Below are 23,220 nucleotides of genomic sequence, written 5' to 3' on the forward strand. Positions count from 1 at the left end.
TGGGATTGCATAATACTGCTTACTGATTTACAAATATAAATACATCTACATAGACTTGCACACATGTAGGTGCCCCTTGCCTTATACAATTTCACCATCTGAACTTGCTATCTGAACTGAAGAACAAGAGGTTTTGTAGAGAAAGGGATACTTGTTAACATGTGTGTATATGTAGCTTTTGGGTTATGGTTGGTCTTACAAAAAGAAGGATATCATATATATTTCCTGTATCTTGGTTTAATCAATAGCACTTCCTAGAAATCTTACTAAGTCAACTGGTATATTCTAATTAATTCTTTGTGCTGGCTGCATAGTATTCTGTGGTTTAGAGGTGTAGCCACACCACATTTTATTCATTTTATCTCCTATTGATGGGCACTTATGTTACTTCCAGTTTTTTGATGCTATAAACAGTGCTGCAATAAATAATGTTGCACATATGTCCAATTTACTAAAGATTTTATTTCTCCAAATAGAATTTTATTTCTAGCCTCCAAATAGAATTTTATTAGCTCCAATTTCATTTAAGCTGCCCTGCCACACACATACGCAGGTCATCAACCTGGTTATATGTAGAGTGTGTGTGTGTGTGTGTGTGTGTGTGTGTGTGTGTGTGTGTGTGTGTGTGGTTTTGTTTATTTTTGTTTTATTTTTGATGTTGTTGCTCACTGGACTCTGAACACTACAGGACTTCTTTAAATCTATTTCTTGAGTTAAGCACTTGACAAGTGCCCGGGGCCCAGTGTTTCAGAAGACATCGGTCAGGGCCCCTTCACTGAAGGAAGCCCTGGGTGGGTTTTCTGGGGTTCACATGGGGACCTGACTCGTATCCCAAGGATAAGGGCCCGGTTGTCCAGGGAGCACAGAGGCCCTTGGCACCCTCAGCTGAAACTCATCCAAGATTAGCAACATTCCAGCCAAATTCTTGTTTTATTGCATGATTTCATTTAAAAATTGCATGTATGACATGGATAAGCTATAAACAAAATAGCCATTTTAATGAAAACAGCAAGATATATGAGTGGATGTTGCCTTTATTCTAGTTATGTACACAACTTATTAGGAGATGCTCACAGTTGTCAATGGACTCCACACTACGGCTTTGTGAAGCAGTGTTTGCTTCAGGTGACAGAGCCGCTCTGCTTGCCCACAAGCTGCTCTGTTGGTGACCTGTTTCACAAGGTTGTTTTACCTTGAGTTACTGCTGTGTTCACAGTTGTGCTTCGAGAATGCCAAAGCTCATTGCTCTGTTTGCAAAGATGCTTGGCTTGTTAGGGAGGGTAAAATGCAATATATTTAGACTTTCGATATTGACAGTCCAGCTTTTGACTTCTGAGGTCTTTGTAGAGGAGAGGAAGTGGGAGAGATTGACAGAGGACCCTCCTGTGGTGTGGGGTCTGTGCTGATGTCTGGATTTTTTTTTTAACATTTATTATCAGGCTTCATACAGGAGGAAGTGGTTTGTAGAGCCCTGAATTTAGGCTTTGACAGGTAAGAATCTCTGAAATGAACAAGACTAGTTTGGTTAGCATTTATTAGAAGGTCACTGTGTAGGTCCTTAATTGTCTCCTGCTTATAGAACTGGATAGTGTGTGTGTGTGTGTGTGTGTGTGTGTTTTGTGTTTAATTGTGATTTGCTGCTCTTGACAGGTTTTGTGAAACTGACAATAGCTCTTTCCCAGCCTGTTCTTCTCTAGTGGCCAAAATGTTCACTGTTAATTTATTCTGTTTACTCTTCATTCATTCAACAAATATTTATTCAGTCCTACTATGTACTAAGCACTGTCTAGCCTATAAAGATGTCAAGACATGCACCAACTCTTTCAATACATATTTCTGTTATAAGTTGTAAAAATATTCAGTGATATAAAAATAAGAAAGGTTCTATTAAGAACAGTTTGCTTTTTTAAATATGTAAGTTTATTTTGGATGCAATACGAGACTGAATTCTAATGCAAAGTTGTTTTAAGAGAATGTGAAAATCTCACCATTCACTGACTTAGGAGAAAAGTTACTCTGAGAATTAATAGAAGCTAAATAGAAGAAGATAGTTAAAGTCTGCATGCTGGCTAATGTCTTCTTGTCTTGTACTTTGGGGGAAAAAAGTAAACAAAAGTTTTATTAAGTTTCCAGTAGGTGCCACCTGAACCCTTCCATATTCAGGATTAGACAAGCGGCAATGGCACGTGGAACTTGCTAGCCTAGCCCACTGTGTTGCAGGGTTTGGCTTTCCTCCAGCCCTCAAGGGGTGTCTAAGACCTCTGGGATGCTACATAGGATGCAGGCAGAACTGCCTCTTATGGGGCAAAAAAATTGTCATGGTCACCCCTGAACCATATAGAGGAAGAACTTTGTCTCAGTGCAAGCAAATGGTCTTCCAAAATTTGTACAAACAAGTTCCCAAGAGTATAAGCTGCATTTAACCTTAAGCAAACCATCCTCACAGCAAAGGTCTTATTCTACCTGCACATTCCTTCCAAAGCACAAATGCCCTTTCTCAGTTCAACGATGAAAGGACTGATGGAAGATACCTTAGAAGAGTGGCGATGGTTCACACTATTGGGTTAAAAAGAGAGAATATTGGGGAACAGTGAGGCTCCCCAGTAAGTCTCTACTCATTCTCCAACATCGTTGGCTGCCCTTCATTTGCCAACATGGTCAAATCTTGCTCCTACATTAAAATTTAAGAAGCACCATCTTCCTGGGTTGTAATCACCTCTCTCTCCTTTCTTTTCACAGGCAAAATTCTCCTCATCTCCCACGGTTTGCATTCATTCCCAGTCCTACCACCCTGCCTGGCAGCTCCCTCCACCACACAATGGACACAGCCAGTGGCAGGGACACAGCTCTTCTGGTGCCAGATCTGGCTGACACATGGGTGTAGCATTTGACCCTCATGACCGTCTGTTCTTTCTTCTTTCTTCTCAAAAATATTTCTTGGATTCCTTGACAGCATTTTCTCCTGTTCTCTTTCTCCCTCTCTGCATTCATTATGTTGCTTTTTTCTGCCAATCTTAAATGAGGGTGATATCCACATCCTTTCCTATCTGTTACCGCTTACTCAACATTCTCTCCATGGTTCATCACGTTCCTCCCTCTGGCATCAGTAAAATGGATTTCATATCTCCAGCTCAAATGTCACCAGTTCTGCATGAATACATCAAAGGCTCAGTGTATAAGGACTGCTCAAAACCAAACATGTTACCTCCTCTTTCTGATTCCCGTTCTTCCCCACTCCCTTACCCATCTGCTTCTTTCCCTCATTGTTAAAGTTATTACCATCATCCAACTTTGATGAGTTCAAAATCTGGAATCCATCCGGAATTCTTCCTTATGTGCATCACCTGTATCCAAAAGACAATGGTCTTAATTTGTTTTGTGCTGCTGTAACAAAATATCATAGACTTGGTAATTTATCAGCAATAGAAATTATTTGGCTCACAGTTCTGGAGGCTGGGAAGTCCAAAAGCAAGGGGACATATCTTGTGAGCACCTTCTTGCTGTGTCATCCCATGGTGGAAGGCATCACATAGCAAGAGCACAAAAGAGACAACAAGGGGGCCAAATTCATCCTTTTTCTCAGGACCCCCTTCCAAAATCACGAATACACTCCTGGTATAATGGCATTAATCCATTCATAAGAGTAGAGCCCTCATGACTTAATCACCTCTTAAAGATTCTGCCTCTCAACATTGTTGCATTGGGAATTAAGTTTTCCAGCACATGAACCCTACTTTTGTTCTCCCAGTGAAATGTCTCTCAGACATATCCCGTCTCCTCCATTCCTGCTATCTTTGCCTTAATTTTAGTCCAGAATCATTTCTTGCCTGGGATTTTGCCCACGATCTCCCTCTTCCTTAGAAATATATCCTCCTCTCTACTTTCAAAATGTTTTTGAATTCAAATTTGATCTAATCTTTTCCCTGGTTAAATCCTTTAGTGGCTTACCACTTGCTATAAGACAAAGTCAAAGTCCTCAGTGCCCTTTGTCATCTAGTGCTGTCTCCTGTGCATAGACTTCCAGTTCTTTGATTATCTCTGTGCCTTTGCACACACATTTTCTTCCTTGGAAGAACTTCCTCCTATTTCTGCTTTTCTTTCTTACACTATTTAGAGTCTTCTCATTCTTCAAAGAATCCAAAGATGGCCTCCTTTATAAGGTTTCCCACAGCTCTCTCTTGCTGGTAGAGTTTGTTGTGCCTTTTCCTATGCAACCTCCTGTGTATGTGGTGGGCCCTTTCCATGCTGTGTTACACTTGCTGGTTTACAAATCTACACCCAGCACTAGATCGTGAACTTCTTGAGGGAAGGAACTATGTCTGATAACTACATTCTTTGTAATTTCATGGAAGCAGTGCCTAACACACAGGAATCTTCTTGAGCCCCAAATTTGCTATTTTTTCACACCCTTGGATATGTGTTCTTCACATTAATAATGGAAATGATAGTGCCATTCCTGCCGACCTTACAGTTGACAGTTGACACTAAATTTGAGACTAAATGTGACAATTTGTATGAAAATATTTCTCAAACTTACATTTCTATCTAAAAGCAATATATTGGTAGTAGTAGCAGTCTTGTTTTATTCTACTTTCTGATTTTGAACACTAAACCACATTGGGAGCCCATCCATGGCATTGCAGAGAGTGGTGGGGTGGAACAAAAGCCACAGATGAAAATTATGCCATCCTAAGAGCTGGATAAGTATCTGGGAAAGCAGGACACTGGATAGAGTATGCTTTCTTTGCTTTCAGTGAAGTCTTTGTTTCAGTGACCACTTGTTTATGGTAGTTTAGAGGTGCCTGCAGTAAAGCAAGATATAATAAATGCAAAATTAATTTTTTAATGGGGCTGAGGAAAATAAAGATTATAGAGAAAGATGAATCCAGAGGTTTTTTTTTTTTTGTCACTAGTTTGAAAATTAATGGTGGTGTAGACAAGTTGAAGGACTAAGTCAAAATTTCAGTCAAAATATCAGATTCAAACTCAAGGCAATGACTATTCTATCTTTGCCATTTTGGTGTAGCTAAATGTCTCTGAGGAGTAAGGTGATGACAAATCTTCAAAAGAGGTGATTGAGGCCAGGCATGGTGGCTCACACCTGTAATCCCAGCACTTTGGGAGGCCAAAGTGGGCGGATCTCTTGAGGTCAGGAACTCAAGACCAGGCTGGCCAACATGGTAAAACCCATAAAACTCTGTCTCCACTAAAAATACAAAAAAAAAAAAAAAAAAAAAAAAGATTAGAAAGATCAGCCAGATGTGGTGGTGCATGCCTGTAATCCCAGCTACTCGAGAGGCTGAGGCAGGAGAATTGCTTGAACCTGGAAAGTGGTGGTTGCAGTGAGCTGAGATGGCACCACTACACTCCAGCCTGGGCATCACAGTGAGACTCCGTCTAGAAAAAGAAAAGAGGGAATTGATGTTTAAAAATGAAAAATTGCAAACTGGAGCTGTGCTTTTGTCTCAAAATTTATGTTCACAAATCCCTCTTGCTGTGCTGTGCCTGTGGTTGGCCTCAAGGTACCCCTCAAAGCAGCTGTTTTGGTTCTGACCTGCTCCTGGCTATAATTGGAAGGTAGCCTGTGATGTCTCCCTTTATGTTTCCTTATTCTGGAATGTTGTGTTACATTTTTGTTCTGTATAAATTTATTTCCTATACAAATGCTAGCCTAAAAATCCTGTACCAAAAGATCTCTATATATTCTATGAAATTTGGGCTGTAAAAATCCAGAAGCATTCTGCTGACAATTCTTTAACCAGGGAGAGTTTCCTCGGGGGTGTGCCTTTCATTATGTATATTTGAAAATGAATTTTCAGGTCTCTGCTTCCCATGTGAATTTGTATAAATGTATGTAATAATAAGAAGTAATGCTTTTTTTTCATTTTTTCCTTAGAAATGGGCATATATTTTTTTAGGTCATAATATAAAAGATTGACTGGTTTGAGTTCCTTTGTCCTCCACAAGTCTAGAATGAGAAAAACTAGAATTCCTTGGTAATATCCAAATTTATTAATGAATGGATATGTGCCATGCTAGTTACCAGGCAAGGTGCTTAAAAAGAGAAGTAGGGTTTAGTTTCTCTCTCCTGTGGGTCCGTCAAACTTTTCTCAGCCAATTCTCTTCCCTCTCTGGAAACTGTGATGTTTCATCTTCTCCTCCTTGCCTGGTGCCCACTGACAACACAGGGACTGATTTGGGTCTTCTCATGTCTAGACACACTGAAAAGCCATTTTTGCTGTTTCTGCTGTCCAGCCACACAGGTAGAGGGGACTTTACCGCAAGACTTGCTGCTTCCTGAGTGCTCCCCAGGGAAGATTCCTAAAGTCCTCAGATCCACAAACCTGGGGAGGGGTTTGTCATCTCCGGTAGCCTTCCCAGACCAGGAATCAGCCCAAGGTAGAGGCCTCTCTCAGGAGCCCACTGCTGCCTGGCTCTCTCCCTCCTCTTTGGTCCTGCCTCTTCCCCAGCCCTGGGTAAACTCTGCCTGGTCTCCCTGGAGGGGTTGCAGGAGGGAATACCTGGAGCGGGGCAACCTGCCATCCACCTGCTCTGGCACCAATGTCCTGAGTCTTTAAAGACTAAGCCCCCTGGAAACTCAAAACCAGTTCTCCCTCAAAAAGTTCAGCTCAGGCTGGGCGCGGTGGCTCACGCCTGTAATCTCAGCCCTTTGGGAAGCTGATGCGGGCAGATCACCTGAGGTCAGGAGTTTGAGACCAGCCTGACCAACATGGTGAAACACCGTCTCTACTAAAAATACAAAAATTAGGTTGGGTGCGGTGGCTTATGCCTGTAATCTCAGAACTTTGGGAGGCTGAGGCAGGTGGATCACTTGAGGTCAGGGGTTCGAGACCAGCCTGACCAACATGGTGAAACCCTGTCTCTACTAAAAATACAAAAATTAGCTAGGCATGGTGGCACGTGCCTGTAATCCCAGCTACTTGGGAGGCTGAGACAGGAGAATGACTTGAACTCAGGAGGCGGAGGTTGCAGTGAGCCGTGATTGCACCATTGCACTCCAGCCTGGGCAATGAGAGCAAAACTTCATCTTGAAAAAAAAAAAAAAAAAAAAACTAGCTCTCACACGTCAAAAACTTTGGCTGTTCACACTATTCTGTTCCAACTTTTAAGAACACAGATAGGCCGGGCGCGGTGGCTCAAGCCTGTAATCCCAGCACTTTGGGAGGCCGAGGTGGGCGGATCACAAGGTCAGGAGATCGAGACCACAGTGAAACCCCGTCTCTACTAAAAATACAAAAAAAAAATTAGCCGGGCGCGGTGGCGGGCGCCTGTAGTCCCAGCTACTCAGGAGGCTGAGGCAGGAGAATGGCGGGAACCCGGGAGGCGGAGCTTGCAGTGAGCCGAGATCGCGCCACTGCACTCCAGCCTGGGCAACAGCGTGAGACTCCGTCTCAAAAAAAAAAAAAAAAAAAAAGAACACAGATAAAAAATGTAACCAAGTTAAAAAGCCTTATTAACCTTAAGGCTTGATGCCAGTGCCATTCCTAGGCTGGTATTTCTCATGAGTCTCCACCAAAGACAGAGGGCAGGAAGATCTGGACTTCTTGGGCTGAGTCATGCTTCGAGGACCCCTTCAGAGGGCGGTATATTGTTCCCTGTGTGGGGCTGCATTTCCCGTGACCGGCACTAGCCTCATGGTTTCTGCTTTTCTGACTGTTCACCTGCACTTGCCACAGCTGTGCTGTGCCTCCACTCCTCTGTCTCGTGAGGGGACTCTGACCTTTCTGTCATCTACCGCATGTCATTGATGAGAGCCAGAGGGGGTGGCCTCCTGGTGGTCCAGCCCAACCTCTGTTCTCTCTCGTTCCTGCTTCTCAACAACCTCCTGGAGCTTTTTCCTCTGGATGTAGGAGAAGGGCCCCACACGCTGGATCACAGCCACGCTTGGAAAGGAGAAGTGACTGTTGGGGAGACAGCCCCTAGGAGAGTTGGGTCTTTGTCTGTTTTATTTTGTTTCTTTACAATACAGCCGTTTCATGTATGACCTCTTCCACCTAGACCCTTGCCTTCTCCCAGAGGTGTGAGACAAGGAATACAAATGTCAGCGGCGACTCTGGAAGACTGCAGGGAACTCATGCTGCCCATAGAAAAGCACTTCGACACCTTAAACACCTTCGCTATTCCCCACCTTCTTTCATGTTCACATCTGCAAATAATAGGCACTCAATACAATTTTATGGCAAATCACAGAATCAGTTCTGCCTCGAATCCTTTGTGGAATGAAGTGTGAGCATAGGACAAGTGTGCAAACAAGCACCAACACCAGGGTCTGTTTACTCTAGTGCAGCCCATGGCTACTTTATTCCTTTTTGTCTTTCAATAAATAGGTGTTGAACACCTATTATATGCCAGTTACTATTGTAGACAGACATGGTATCTATTCTTGCAAACAGACACTGAGGAGGCACATGAATAGACAGGATGTCAAATAATAATGAGAGCAGCCAAGGGACGGAGCAAGGTGCTCATGAGTGCCGGTCACAGCTGCCTCCATAGCTGGGCTGGCAAGAAAGACGCACTAGGTGGTTGCACTTGGGCAGAGGCCTGAAGGATGGAAGGAGACCACCGTGGAAAAGTGGATGGAAGAGGAGATGGACCAATCATTTTCCACAATCAAGTCATATTTGAAATGCGCGAGGTCCCCATCTGATATTGCAGAGGTACAGGGGCACCGGAGGGTTCCTAACAGACATCGCCAATGCTCCGTGCTGTCTCACCGTATTTCACGGGGCTGGCGGGTTCTGCCTGTGGTTCCCTCAGTTTCATCAGCACCACAGTGGCTTCCCACGTTCCGGGCTGCGCCAGGCTGAAATGCCAGTTCCTGATCCTGCAAAGAGCCATGGTGATGCTTCCTGTGTGTCAGTGAGCCGGGAGCCTTCCCCGTAGCTCCAGCCCTCACAGCCTCGGCCCTCGTTAACATGGGCAATTAAAGTGCTCAGGATTTTTCACTTGCAGTGTTCTGAATGCAAGTAAGTTGCTTTATGAATGAATAGGAATCTGTTTCTTTCTGCCACTTGCTTCCGTGCACAGCCAGCGTTTTCATCAGCGGCCTTTGGGCAAGGCGTGCAAGGCGTGGGCTTATTGGAATATTGACAAAGGCAGACCTTGAGTATCTTGTGAAGAAAACGAAACTTAAGGAAAAAGTATGACTTGTGAAACTCGAGGCGACTCTGTGGACTGGGAACTTAGCAGGGAAACAACACATTGTTAATTTTCTTTCCTTATTTCTCTGTTTTCTTCTCTGATCCAGTTGGTCACGTCCATAGACCCAAAGAACGCACGCAGAGGAAGGAAATTCAAGTGTTTCCTTCCTGTCTGCTGGGTGGCCACCCACACCCTCTCTCTTCTCTTGGGCCACTTGTCCCTAATTTCTTTTCTTCATGAAGATCCCTGCTGGCATCCTTGGCAGCTCCATGGAGGTGAAAGGGCTCTTCCTCCTCATAACTCTCTAGGCTTCCTGGTGAACATGGAGAAGAAACCATTTTCTTCATTCATCAGTGGCTCAGGGATCTGTGAACCTCCCCACCTGCTGCTGTCACGCCTGAAGTGAAGTGTGCCTGGTCATTAGGGAGCACTCTCTTCCTACCTGCCGCCCTCATGCCTGGAGTGATGCTGCCTGGTCATTAGGGAGCACTCTCTTCCCACCTGCCGCCCTCACGCCTGGAGTGATGCTGCCTGGTCATTAGGGAGCACTCTCTTCCCACCTGCCGCCCTCACGCCTGGAGTGATGCTGCCTGGTCATTAGGGAGCACTCTCTTCCCACTTGCCGCCTTCACGCTTGGAGTGATGCTGCCTGGTCATTAGGGAGCACTCTCTTCCTACCTGCTGCTCTCACGCCTGGAGTGAAGTGTGCCTGGTCATTAGGGAGCACTCTCTTCCCACCTGCCACCCTCACGCTGGGAGTGATGCTGCCTGGTTATTAGGGAGCACTCTCTTCCCACTTGCCATCCTCACGCCTGGAGTGACATATGCCTGGTCTTTAGGGAGCACTCTTTTCCCACCTGGGTGACAGCAGCTGTGACCCAGCCTGGTGCTAGGTGACGGGCAACTGCAGTGCCCATGCCATGGGCTGGGTCAGATTTTCCTGTTCGTGAAGTTGGCTGTGTTTATCCAAATCTGGTAGGAATGGATCCTTCTAAGAAAATATGCTTTCGACTTCATGATTTTCCAGTGGCACTGAAGGCCCTGCATGCAGGGGGCTGCTAGCTGGGGCATGGGATACATCCAGCCCCACACAGTGGTCACTCGGGGTCCCGTGGGCAGCCTGGCCCAACCTGAGTGGTCGTAATGTTTCTGACGGCCTTCAGAGCAATGTTGTATCATTCTGGCTCATGTACGGAATGAGTCCAGAATGCCAGGGCAAGAGAAATAATATTCCCTGCCTAGGTATCCCCTCTGCCTTTCTCAGAAACAAACAAACACATCTGAGTAAAGAAAAAGCACAACCCTATGTTCGATCCTTGCCCGTGTCCAGCCACTCCCCACACCATCATCAAATCTGACCGGCACTCGAGGACTCCTGCGTGATTTACAAGCATCTTGTTTTAGTTCTTTTGTTTTCTGTACCAACCACGTCATTCACAGTTTACTGAATGCCCCCCGCATGTGAGGCTGTGGACTGAATTCACTTCTTGTTGAATGCTATTGTGTGCCTGGCCATGAGTTTTGTCCTCCAAACAACCCGCTGTGCAGGAGGTCTCATTTTAGAGATGAGGGGTCAGAAGCTCCAAGAGGCTGATTCACTTGCCCAAGGACACACAGCTTCTGGGGGAAGAGCTCAGATGGAAAGGAAACCCGTATGGCTCTAACGTGCAGCACGGTTTAGTTCTTCATCTCATTCCAGCAAGACTGCACTGGAAACTTCTCAATCAAAGGATCCTATCTCATTCTCATTCATTTCCCTGAATACATTTTGGGGACACACAGTGGAGTCGGGCCTGAGCAATTGCTTCTTGAGAAAAAAATGCATTCTTCTCTGAGCTCCTAGAGCCCACCATAGGTCCCAGCACTCAGAAGGAGGCACTAAGTGATGTGCACTGGGTTGAGAGGGGATGTGAGGGAGTCAGAGGTGCTCCAGATGTCGGTCATCAGCAGCCAGGATGTTGGCACCACCAGGTTTCAAATATGAAGACAGCTTTGCCTTTTATTTCCTGTAGAGTGGATACTTTTCAGGAAATGTACCCCTTTTGCTCCACCATGGCCTTTTGAGAACATGCTATTTTTTCGGTCCAGATGAATAGCAAGGGTGGAGGATCAGCTCAAGTCGAGTGTGAGGGGCTGAGCAGCTCACACCCCATGGCTGGTGGTTAAACAGTGGGCATCTGAGCACTTGCTGATCTGAGGGCTCCCTGGGATCCTGGAGTGGGTCCAGCAGGTTGTGTGGAAACCACATAGGACTGACTCTTCCCTCAGCCCCATGTGGGTTTCATGAATCCCCTTTATTCTCATTCTCTGGTCAATCTGCTCACAGTACAAATAAGAATGAGTCTTATGCAGGGTAACTTTAAGGTCTCATCGCCAACTCCAGTGAAGACCCCTAAACAGGTACCTTTGAGGATGCCCATGCAGGACCCATGTTTTCCCCCTTTTTACCTACTTCTGAGTGTGATGAAGCTAGGGCTTTAACATACTTACTTTAAATGCATATAGTGTATACATAGTGTATATATAATTATATATAAATATAACATATAAATATTAAATATGTTTAATTACATATAAATAGTACATATGAAATTATATATAAAATAATATAATTTAACATATGTATAACATATATAACATATATATCATTCTCGCCCAGGAGTGGTGGCTCACGCCTGTAATCCCATCACTTTGGGAGGCCAGGGTGGGAAGATCACTTAAGGTTAGGAGTTCGAGACCAGCGTGGCCAATATGGTGAAACCCCATCTCTACTAAAAATATGAAAAGTAGCTAGGTATTGTGGTGCACACCTGTAGTCCCAGATACTTGGGGGGCTTCGGCAGGAGAATTACTTGAACCCAAGAGGTGGAGGTTGCAGTGAGCCAAGATGGCGCCACTGCACTCCAGCCTGAGCAACAGAGCAAGACTCCTCTGTCTCAAAAACAAACAAAAAACTATATATCTATATACGTATATATATCTATAGATATATATACGTATATAGATATATACGTATCTATATATACGTATAGATATAGATATATATACGTATATAGATATACATACACACACATATGTCATTCTCATGTTAATAATATTCATGAAAGAAAAATGAGAAAATACAGACATATAAGCAGAGAAAACACAAGACTTCCCCAATTCTACCCACAGACCAACACATAAAATACCTTTGTGTATATTCTTTGAACTTTCTGCATAGTAATTTACACATTTATATTATTTCCATAAATAATGTTCAGTTGTTAAAAAATTGCCTTTTAAAAATCTTACATTATCGTGATTATCTTTCCATATTAATAAAACAGTTCTATATGATCATTCTGATATATAATTGCAAATAATTTAACCAATCTGTTGTTGGCTTTTAGGCTGTTTCTAACAGCGTTGTAACTAATATCCTTATGGCTAAATCCTCATAGGCATACTTCATTATTTTCTCAGGATGAATTCCAGGTAGTTTAAGGGCTAGCATATGCTTTTTTAAAATTATACTTTATGTTCTGGGGTACATGTGCAGGACGTGCAGGTTTGTTACATAGGCCATGGTGGTTTGCTGCACCCATCAACCTGTCATCTACCTTAGGTATTTCTCCTAATGCTATCCCTCCCCTAGCCCCCACCCCCCGACAGGCCTCAGTGTGTGATGTTACCCTCCCTGTGTCCAGGTATATTCATTGTTCCACTCCAACTTATAAGTGATAACATAGCATGTGCTTTTTAATGAATCTTAATATGCTTCCATGTTTGTTTCTATAGTTAGTAAACTCCAAGCAACCCCTCTCCCACCCCACCCAAGTTTTTTACATGTGACTGCAAAATCTATAGAAATGCAACATATTTCCATTAGAAAACGAAATCCTTTTTGATGTAAAGTACATCTTCATTATAAAACAGAATTACCTTCAGTAGCTCTGAGGCTTAAAGATCTTTGCAGTGACCCGTGAAGTCATCCAAGGATAGCAGAGCCCAGCCTGTCTGACACGTCTTTGATGCTGAGCATTGGGTGGGATTGGGTGGAAAGTCTGATTTTTCTCGGGTTGGATGCTGTGCTCTAATTGCCAGTGGCTGGAAGCCTGGCTTGTTTTTCTCTTCCTGTCATCCAGTGTAGGGACACACAGGGAGAGTGTGAACATAGGGTGTGTCCAATCTAACAGCTAGGGTTTCCAAATTAACTGTAAACTCTAAGTCTTTAAAGGTCAATCGAACATTTTGTTCTTTTGTTTGACTTTTCCATTTAAAATAGAACTTTTGCCTCTGAGAATTTAGACATGGACACAAATACTATGGAAAAGTCAAAACAGGAGAGTTTTCTCAACACTAACAGACACATACATATTTAGTTCTAGATTAATGTGGCTAACGGGTGTTTGTTGCCAGGTAAGAAGGGATGGTTTACAGCTCCAAGCAAGGACGGATGACTTCTTACTAGAACTGGCTTTATCAGTGAACATCTCAGGTCCTGCCTTGGCTTGGGGCCTCACCTGCAGAAGAAATCAAAGATGGCACCATCAGCCACTGTTGCTGGTCCGTCACTCACTTCACCTTGCCAGGGTTGCTCCAGGCAGAAAACAGCTGGAAAACTGGGGTCCCAGAGAGATAAACAAGTACACTGCATATTTTCTGTTGAATAAGATTTTTTAAATTTTATTTTAAGAAAACTGAAGATTTTTATGCAATTGTAAAAAATAATACAGAGCCTCATATACCCTTCATGCAGTTCCCCCCAATGGCTGCATCTTGTATAACTACAGTCTGATATGACAATCAACATATTGGCATTGATACAATCCATCCGCCATATTCAGATTTCCCAAATGTTTCTTGCACTCATTTGTGTGTATTTAGTTCTATGTGGTTTTATCACACATGAAACATTGTTTGACCACCACTGGCATAGTCAATATACAACACAATTCTATCACTAGTCTCCATCCTGCTGACCTCAAACAGCCACAGCCAATGCTTTTATCTCCCATCATGATCCACTGACAACCACTAATCTGTTTTTTAGTTCTACCTCTCAATAGTTTGCTATTTCAAGAATGTTATTAAAATGATCATACACTATGTAGTCTTTTGAGAATGGCTTTCTATACTCAGCATAATTCTCTGGAGAGTGATCCAAGTGTGTGTTTGTTGCTGAGTACTATTTAATGGTGTGGACATACCAGTTTGTTTAGCTATTCACCCATTGAAAAATATTTGGGTTATTTTCAGTGTTTTTTATTATTACAAGAAACGCTGCTATGAACACTTGTGTGCACGTTTCTGCATAAACATAAGCCTTTATTTCTCTGGCATAGCTGTCCAGGGGTGGAATTACTGGGTCTTAGGGTAAGTGCACGGTTTGTTTCATAAGAAACTATTTTCCAGAGCGGCTGTATCATTTTACATTCCCACCAGCAGTGTATAAGTGATCTAGTTTCTCTTCACCGCACCAAATTTGGTGTTATTGCTAGTGTTTTTTATTTTTTCTATTGTGACAGGTGTATAGTGATATTCATTGAGGCTTTAATCTGCATTTTCTAATGGCTGATGGTGTTAAAGTTCTTCTCATTTGCTTATTTACTATTTATCCTCTTCAACAAAGCAGCTGTTTATGTCTTTGGCCCATTTCATTTTTTCTATTAAATTTTGAGAATTCAAGGTTCAAGACCTTGGTGAATATGAGGTGTGCCAACATTTCCTCTCAGTTTGTAGCTTGCCTCTTCAATCTCTTCAGACACTTTTGCACAGCACATGCTTTTAACTTCGACATGGTGCAGCTTATCAATTTTCTCTTTAATGAGTCACGCCTTTGGTGTCCAATCTAAGAACTGTGCCTGGCCCTGGGTCCCAAAGAGCTTCTCCTATGCTTTCTTCTAAATGTTTTCTAATGACTTTTATGTTTTACATTTAAGTTCGTGATCCATTTTGGGCTAATTTCCATATAAGGTGTGAGGATTTGGTTGAGGTCCTTTTTGCATAAGGATGCTTGGATAGGATCTTTGTTTCAGGGGAATCTTTGCCTCTCTACTACAGGATGCTGGCCCACCCCTGCCCCCACCACTAGTATTCTCTGGTGTTCGTCGTGCTATGGCAGATCTTCTATGCAACATGGAAACCATGAATTCTACCACAGAGGGAGATCTTCTGTCCCACTATGAAACTGCGAATTGTAGCACAGAGGGAGATCTTCTATGCAACATGGAGACCATGAATTGTACACGCAGAGGGAGATCTTCTATCCACATGGAAACCATGAATTGTGCCACAGAGGCAAATGTTCTGTCAAACATGGAAACCAAGAACTGTACACACAGAGAGAGATCTTCTGTCCAACAAGGAAACAACGAGTTATACCCACAGAGGGAGATCTTCTATCCAATTCAGGTGTTCCTTATGTGATAGCATACTCTGTATCTAGAACTAGCTAAAGTTTTGTGATGTCATTATTGTTATTGTTGTTGTAGAGGTGAGGTCTTGCTATGTTGCCCAGGCTGGTCTTGAACCCCAGGCCTCAAGCAATCCTCCTGCCTTTGTTTCCCAATGTGTTGGGATTACAGGCAAAAGCTGGTCTTATTCTTTCTAAAGCTGAAGTTTGAGAACTAAAAATCACTTTCAAGGGTAGAATGCATTTTATATTTTCTCTGAAAAATGAATTGGCACAAATTTCCAGTTAAATTTGTGCAATTTTCTTTAAGAAAAAACACAGTTAATTTTAAAGTAGTAATAGTTATATAGTAGGAGTATAATCCCAAATTGTGTAACTGTTTCCTGAGCCTCTTCCCATGTTCATTGAGATAATTTTGTAAAAGCATCCTAACCAGCAATGGATCCTCTTGTTAAGAAGGCCCCAGTACAAACTCTCTTTATGAAGGACTCACATGCTCTGACTGTTCCGTCACCTCCCAACCACAGCCAGGAGCCTTCTCTGGCTGCCACAGAACTAAGGAGGGGGCACCACTGCAGTCCAGCCTGTCTTAGCATTGCTCAGGGCCCTGTCCCAAAATATTTGTGAGCCAATGTATCTACATATCTATGGTGCTATCAATGGCACACGTATCTGTCTAGCAGGACTTTGTCATCTGCCATGATGTGGTCACTCCTCTGAACACCTGGAATAGGCCTAGTTCTCTTTCTAGCTAGACAAGGACAGAGTTTTGTCTTAAGAAATTGTCTGTACTTTGAAAGTCTATTTCCCAGGGATAGTTATGCTTAATACTGGTCAGTAACTATGTTGATAAAAGCAAGCCCTTTGCTTCTGTAATACTTTTGTCTAACCATGTAAAAAGACACATCGTGTTTGTGACATCCTAATTAGGAGCAAAGGCCATTTTCATTTGCATTGTTCATCTCTGCTCCCATCTCACTGAGCTTTAGCAAAGCATCTTGGTTTCCTTTCTCCACCTGAGAGTGCTTTGTTAATAGTACCCGTTTCAGTGGGCTAGGGTGTTTCCCTATTTTGTTGCCTGGAAGGTGTCTACTTTGACCTACGTTAATCTCAGGGCTTGGAGGTAAAGTCATCCTCTGTGTAGACTTTGGGATTCGCTGGGATCCTTGTTTCACAATGTGGAGTCATGGAGGGGAGGGAAGCCCCAGAAGGTGGCTTAGGCTCTCTTTGCATGCAGCCCTGACAGAACCCTTTTGTTAGCAACTCATTGGACTCAACTGAAGGTTTCCAAGATTGAGGAAACATCTGCAAGCAGACCTATCTATGTATGGACAGCGCTATCTGCGGGGCACTTTTCTTTCCGACTCTGACTCACGTGTGGAGCTCATGGGAATGGTCTGGGTTACTTAAGGTTAACCTTTACATTCTCATAACCTCCCACATGCTTTTTCAGAATGCCACCCTGAGGAGTTTTACTATTATTGAAAAAGGGAGTCATTGTTTGACCAGTTGGAGACCAAACAGATTGTCCTAGTTTTCTTGAAAAAAGGAAATGAGTCACTTTCCATATGAATATCTCGACTATCAAAATACTAAACATACCTTTGTCTACTGTTTTGCTTCTTAACTTTAAGACACGCAACCTCAGCCAAGTAGCACCAGCAAGAACCATCTGCTGTGTACCTCAGCTGTGCTTGTACCACTTTGTCTAAGAGGAGCGGACAGCAAGGGAAGGTCTGGCTTTGATGGGGTGACCCTGCTCACTCATTAGACTCTGTGTGCAGCCAAGTGGTTGGACTTGGCCACAGGAGTCCTGCTGCCTTGGGATACTCTGATGGCAATCAAGACCAAACTTACTCAATGATATGGAAATTGCATATTTTTTTCTTAATCTCAGCCTTCCCATCTCAGTTGATGGGGATCCCATGCTTTTTGTTGCACATCCCAAAAATATTGAGGTTGTCTTTGACTCCTTTCTCTCACATGCAATATCTGATCTATTCAGAAAATCCGACTGGCCCAGTAATCTTCAAGATACATCTAGAATCCTCTCACATCTCACGATTTCCACGTCTGCCTAGCCTGATTTATCCCACCGACGTCATGCACCCAGCTTGCTCCTCTCAACTGGCCCCTCAGCTTCTACCCTGCAGTCTAATCCCAGCAGTGGCAGGAGCAATCCATTCATGACATTAGTTGGATTTCACTCCTCAGCTCAGAGCTCATCAGTGCTCCCTGTCTCTCTCAAAGGGAAAACCAGTCTCTTTCAAGGGCCCACAAGGCCCTACGTGGTGTAGCCCAGCCCTTCTGCGCCCACTTCCTGCAATTCTCCCCTGGGCTCACTGTGATGGCAGCGGGTTTCCATGCTCATACTGGAATGCACCAAGCCCTATCTCATCACAGGCCATTGCACAGGATCTCCCTTTGCTTGGAACAGCCTCTTTCCAGGTATCACTGCCTCACCCTTTTGATCTGTACCCAAATGCTACCCTTCTTCATGAGCTTAGCTGGCCCAGCCCGTGTAAATGTCAGCCTGTATCCCCAGCACTCCTGATCCTTCTTCTCCTGTTCTTTTATCCATCACATGTATCATCTTCTAACACACCCAATGATTATAAAATTTAGGATGTTATTGTTTATTATCTGGCCTTACTGCCTCTAGAAAGTAAATTCCACAAGGGTGGGGATCATTGTCATTTTTGTTCCCTGATATCGCTGCCTATGTATTTGATAAATATTTGCTGAATAAATAAACCACCACCTCCAACAAGAACAGGTTGTTTTCTCTGTACCCTTCAAACTGGCCATCTAAGATGCACATTCCTGCAAAGTGAAGTTTGTTTCTGTGCAGTCTACCGGCAGCTGAAACCTAGTGACCCTGGCTTTGAACTCCCAGTTATTGGAGATAATCCAGAGCACAGTCAGGGGTATGGCTGGCACTGGGGAAATTCGTAATCCCGTGCTGCTTTGGTACACAGACCTGAAGGTCAGTAGGTGGGTTATTCAGCCCTTCCATCCCTCAACAAGCTCCCCCTATTTCCAGGGCCTGGGTGCACATCAGGAGGATGAGTCAAGACCTTTGGAGCCATGACAAAATGAGTCTTTAGAGTATTTTCACATTTTTGTGAACACTTAAGATTCCTTCCTCCAAGCAAATTTTGGAGGAGATCACACTGAGATCGGAGAGGGTGCTGTTTGTGTCATAAGAATGAATTTATTTAACTACTATTTATTATCTACTGTGGTCCAGGAATGTATAATGGAGATACAGTGGTAGAGGATAAAATCCCTAACCCATGGAATATAGTCTAGTGTGTTATTCAGAGTGAAGCAAGTAAATGAATGAACAAATAATAGCATTTCAGGAAAAAAATAGAAAGATCGAGGTAGAAAGATACAAGGGAGGTATGGGCACAGGAAAAGCAGTGAAAACATCACAATTTTCTTATTAATTTCAAAATAGAAGAGTTAAGTATGGCTCATTGCTGACTTTTATATTTGTCCTGAAATGTATAGTAAGCAGGTATGTGTGTGTGTGTGCGTGTGTATGTATGTGTAAGCCCAGTCTTAGAAGAGAAGCATCTTGATTGTCACTCAAAGTATTTATGCCACAGTATAAGACCAAAGGTCTCATTCTTAAAGATAACTGGATCATTTTACTACAGCCTATTTCTTTCTCCGGATTAACAAAGTACTACTCATGTAGAAGATGATCGGCTAAAATTTTTGAAAGGAGTAAGGGCAAGAACTCCTGAGTGAAGGTAGTTCACTAAACGCTAAATGTATGTCCTTGATCATGGTTTGTAGTTTTGATCAGGGGTCTGTAAAGGACCAGCAGAAATTTTTTAGTAATTATGGACCATACAGTTTCTATTGTAAATACTCAACTCTGCCATTATATAGCAAAAGCAACCACAGAAATATGTATCCAAAAAAAATTTGTAACCAGCTAAGTGTGGCTGCATTTAAATACAACTTTCTTTATAAAATGGGCAGAAAGGAAACAGTAGTTTGCTGACTAGAGTATAGTAGTGATTTAGGATGACTAGAATATGTCTAACAATATGAAATGGCATAAGCCATACCCCCCAAATAAAATCAGAGACTCTAAGGCATATGAAGGGTGGGCACCAGGGAGCTATCCTCTTTACCAGAATGCACCTGAAAATTATCAAGAAGGGCACGTTCTGCTTCCATTTGACTTCTACTGGAACTTTGAATTTGCTTTCATGTGCACAATAAAGTTCAGAGAAAGTTGGGAAGATCAGAATAAAGAGCAAATAAATAATTATAGCTCTTAAAACAGGACTGCAAAAGATAAGTTAGAACGGTTTGCTTGGGTTGGCAAACTGCAGACAGCAGTCCCATCCAGGCCGCAGCCTACTTCTGCACAGGCCACAAGCTCAGAATGTTTTTTATATGCTCCAAGGGCTGTGAATAAAAAAAGAAAGGGAAGGAAGAAGAGGAGGAAGAACAAGAACAAGAAGGAGGATACAGCAGAGACTTTAGGTGCCATGTAAAGCTTAAACATTTCACTACTTGGCCTTAACAGAAAAAGTTTGTTGACTCCAGGCTAGAGAGTGGAAAGATTGGGTGGATAGGAGAAACGTGGTCTGTGGAATACCAAGATCTTGCTATTAACTAAGCCACAAGGTTATCCCCTAGATGCAGGTGGGCCTGGGGCAGCTCAGCCATGAGTACATATGCACATGGCATGTAGTGCCTGCATGCCCAGTCCCCATGTGGTAGGCCCAGTGAGGCCACACAGAGTGCCCTGCCCCAAGAGACAGTGCATACATTCCTATTTTTGATGGGTAGACATCATATTTGTAATGGGAAATGGTGACGGGACAAGGACCTGATGATGATCCACTTGCTATCTCGGAAGAATTCCGTGAAGGCATGAAACTGGCTTGGCTTGTTGACGAAGCCAAAAGGAAGAGAAAGATTTAATCATTACATGGGTAAGTGTGGAAGATTCAGGACCTCTTTTATCTTCTCTATATTTATTCAAGAATAGAATCAGCTTTTACACCCTGACAATGTACTGAGTCTGTGGGTGCAAAGCCCTCCCCAGAAAAATGTGATTTGCATTTATGCTTTTGCCATTTGGTGAGAGCAGATTTCCCATCATCTGCCATTAAAAACCGTCTTCTGTAGCTCATCACCAGGTTGCAAACACATCCGCAAAGACAATCTGAAAGTTTTTGTCATTCGCTAGTAGTATTAACTTCCCAGGGGTCCACACTGACACCCCTAAGAGGAAGAGGGCTTTGCCTGCTCCTGCTCCAGAGATGAAACGTGTGCAGGAGAAATAAGGTGGGCATTTTTCTTGGAAATGTGTTTCTAATATCTGAAAACATAGCCAAATTGGTTTCAAGAACGTCAACGAATGTGCTTTATGTGCTACTATGGGCACATACACAAAACAGCAATATCAAAATCTACTTTTAAAAGGCAACAACTTAAGTACAAAAATCAGTTTGTCATTCAAACAATTCTGTGAAAATAGTTGTAAATCTCAGTTGAACTACTGGCTGCTTAAATAATTATTGTTTGGAGAGAAGGATTTCCGGCACAATTTTACAATCATTTAAGTACCCATAGCATTAAATCTCAATTCAATATAAATCAAATGGTGGTTTACTGTATATTCTGGTTTGAAAATAAGGCAAGTAGAATGTTAACTTTCTTTAAAGTCTGAAAACATGTGTTATATTTACATTACCCATATTTTCAAACACTGTTGATAATTTCAGAATACACTCTAGAGAGGGAGGGCACATATGAAAACTCATTGTACTTTCCACTCAATTTTGCTGTGAACCTGACTCTTAAAAAATAAAGTCTATTAAAACAAAACAAAACAAAACAAAAATACATCCATGTTTGCTGTAACCTTCTAGATAATTCTATACATGACTAGGCCATTGTGGTTAAAAAATTCCTGCAGTTTTTAAACGAGATATCACATTTACTCTCTATATTTTTTATATCACCCTGGAATTGTTGAGTTACAGAATTATTTTCCCTTCTGGAATATTAAGGGACTTGATTTTAGTGGACGTCCCGTGTTTATCAACCATTTGTGGGAGATAAGACAGGGCGGCAGTGGCTGGAACCACAGGGCAGCAGGAGGAACAGGGGGTCTGGGCCCTGCACTCAGGGCCTCAGCAAGAAAAAAGGGAATCAGAGGCGATCCAGCGTCTCCGGCTCAGAGACCCCGTGAGGGGCTCTGGGATGCAGAAGAGGAGGTGGTGGCTAAGCTGGGCCTGCAGGATGAGGTGATTGTGACGCAGGGAGCATTGGGGAAAGCCCGGCCTGGGGTGCTCCTCGGGTCCGGACTCACCACTGCCCAGCCTCCAGCGGGCTCCGCCGCACAAAGCACCTGGCTGCCATTTTTTTCTTCTTTTACTTTTACTTTATTCAGTTAATGTCCTCTTTTGACTGTTTTAGGAAGCTCGATAGCATACTGATCTGCCCTGGTAGAAGCCAACGTCTTTTCCCTAAATTTGCCCTGCTTCTGACTTAGAAGTAAAGTACCCATTTCGGCACCCCTGAGGAGTGGGGCATTTGCGGGGTGCCTGGAGTGCACAATTTTCCCGCCACTTTATCTCCCTGATTCTTTCCCCTGCAGGATCCCAACCTTGTCCAGCTTAGCTCCCATGTGTCCTGGATGATGGAGGTGATGTGCGCCCTCTAGTCCGGGGTAGAGTCCTAACTGCTCTAAGTCAGCTGTGGCCATGCTCTTGGTGCAGTGAATGCAGTGTGGGCCTGTGATACAGCCCTGGCCTCGGAGCAGGAAGAGATGTCCGCTGGGAGCACCTAGGGAAGGGTTTTCTTTAAAATGCAAGGGGATTCAGGAGCAGTGAACCTCCCTCTTGCTCCCTGGGTCTGCGTGTGGGAGGGAGTGAGTTTGGAGCTGGCAACGACTGCTCCCTGTTGCCAGGGTGGAAGGAAATCCAAAGGAATTTCGGAAAAGCTGACCTGGAGCTCTGACATTTTTGAGCTGCTGAGGTAACCAATCCCGGAACTACCCAACCCCAACAGGTCTTAGGAGAAACACGGAATTCCAGCGATTTAAGCCACTTTTCATTGGGTATTCCGCTGCCTCCAGCACAGAAAACCCCATTGGCATGGGGCCTGGATGAGGGAGAGCGCGCTAGGTATGGTGGAGTGGGAGGTGGTCCATGGTGGGTCAACAGAGGGCGTGGTGTTTAATTTGCTCTAATGACAATAAGGGTGGCCCTTATCCCACAGAGCAAGTGTGACCACCACATAAAAGAGACAGAATTGTTGGTCATTGCTGAAGACCAAAAGGAATCTGTTTTTTTGTTTTGTTTTGTTTGTTTCTTTTTACCGTCTTTTGACCCAGAGCCATGCAGCAGCACAATCAATCAATAAATGAAATAAATGAAAGTTTAGTATGCGTGTGGAGCTGGCTCCAAGCGGGAGAAGACGGCAAAGGAGAGGAGCGGTGCCATTTTCTTTGCTCCTTTGTCATTAGGTCTTGTCATTTGTCATGCTGTGTTGTGCCATAAGACACAGCAGCCATAACGGCTGACCTTATTGCCATCTCATAAATGACCTTCATTTATGATATGACAAACTCACTGAAATATTGGCAGAAGAAATCTGAAATGGGCAAATCTTCCTGCATT

The 23,220-nt window shown here is 43.4% G+C and overlaps 1 protein-coding gene across 3 annotated transcripts in view; it reads left to right on the plus strand.

Moving 5' to 3' along the window:
- The window catches only part of LOC105487544 (phosphodiesterase 10A), a 661,304-nt gene that overhangs the window by 49,304 nt on the left and 588,780 nt on the right, over positions 1 to 23,220 (plus strand). The gene's annotated exons all lie outside the window — the stretch shown is intronic.

The sequence above is a fragment of the Macaca nemestrina genome, chromosome 5 (assembly GCF_043159975.1).
Source record: "Macaca nemestrina isolate mMacNem1 chromosome 5, mMacNem.hap1, whole genome shotgun sequence".
NCBI lineage: Eukaryota > Metazoa > Chordata > Mammalia > Primates > Cercopithecidae > Macaca > Macaca nemestrina.